Here is a 1467-nt window from a genome sequence, read left to right on the forward strand (position 1 = left end):
GCCTACATCAAAAAAAATAGAAAAATTTTAAATAAACAACCTAATAATGCATCTTAAGAGACTATAAAAGCAAGAGCAAACTTAGTAAAATGCAAAATATTGAAGATCAGAGCAAAACAAATGAAATTGGAACAAACAAAAGAAAACAATACAAAAGAACAATGAAATTAAAAGCTGTTTCTTATTTAAAAAAAAAAATGACAAGCCTTTAGCCAAACTAAGAAAAGAAGAGAGACAACCCACATAAATAAAATCAGAGATGAAAAAGGAGACATTACAATCGATACTACGCAAATTCAAAGTATCATCAGAGGCTACTATGAGCAACGATTTGCCAATAAATTGGAAAACTTTGAAGAAATTAATAAATTTCTAGACACATACAACCTACTAGGATTGAACCATGGAGAAATTTAAAACCTGACAGACCAATAACAAGTTATGAGATCAACAGCATATTGAAAAGTCTCCCAGCAAAGAAAAGCTTGGAAACCGATGGTTTCACTGCTGAATTTTACCAAACATTTAAAGAAGGACTAATACCAACCCTACTTAAACTATTTTGAAAAACAGAGGATGAGTGAATACTTCCAAACTAATCTTACTATTACTGTTACTCTGATACCAAGACCAGACAAAGACTCATAAAACAAAATTACAGACTAATAACCCTGTTCAATAGTGAGGCAAAAAATCCTCAACAAAATACTAGCAAACTGAATTTGACAACACATTAAAAAGATCACTCATCATGACCAAGTGGGATTTATCCCAGGGATGCAAGGATGGTTCAACATATGCAAATTAATCAATGTGCTACATCATATCAACAGAATGAAGGAAAAAAACTATATAATCATTTATATTGATGCTGAAAAGTATTTGATAAAATTCAATATCCCTTCATGATTTAAAAAAAACTTAAAATCTAGCTATAGAAGAAACATATATCAGCATAATAAATGCCATAAATGACAGACATACAACTAGTGTCATACTGAATGAACAAAAACTGAATGCGCTTCTTCTAAGATCTGGAACAAGACAAAGATGCTCACTTTCACCACTGTCATTCGACATACTATTGGAAGTTCTAGCTAGAGCAATCAGACAAGAGAAACAAAGGGCATTCAAATTGGAAATGAAGAAGTGAAGTTATCCTTGTTTGAGAACTAAAGACAAAAAACACATGATCATCTCAATAGATGCAAGAGAGGCTTTCAATAAAATTCAGCATTCCTTTCTGTTTTAAAACTCTTAAGAAACTAGGCGGTGAAGGAACATACCTCAAAATAATAAGAGCCATCTATGACAAACCCAAACATTGTACTGAATGGGCAAAAGCTGGAAGCATTTCCCTTGAAAACCAGCACAAGACAAGGATGCCCTCTCTCATCATTCCTATTCGACATAGTATTGGAAGTCCTAGCCAGAGCAATCAGGCAAGAGAAAGAAACAAAGGGCATC

Source organism: Chlorocebus sabaeus, chromosome 29 (assembly GCF_047675955.1).
Source record: "Chlorocebus sabaeus isolate Y175 chromosome 29, mChlSab1.0.hap1, whole genome shotgun sequence".
NCBI lineage: Eukaryota > Metazoa > Chordata > Mammalia > Primates > Cercopithecidae > Chlorocebus > Chlorocebus sabaeus.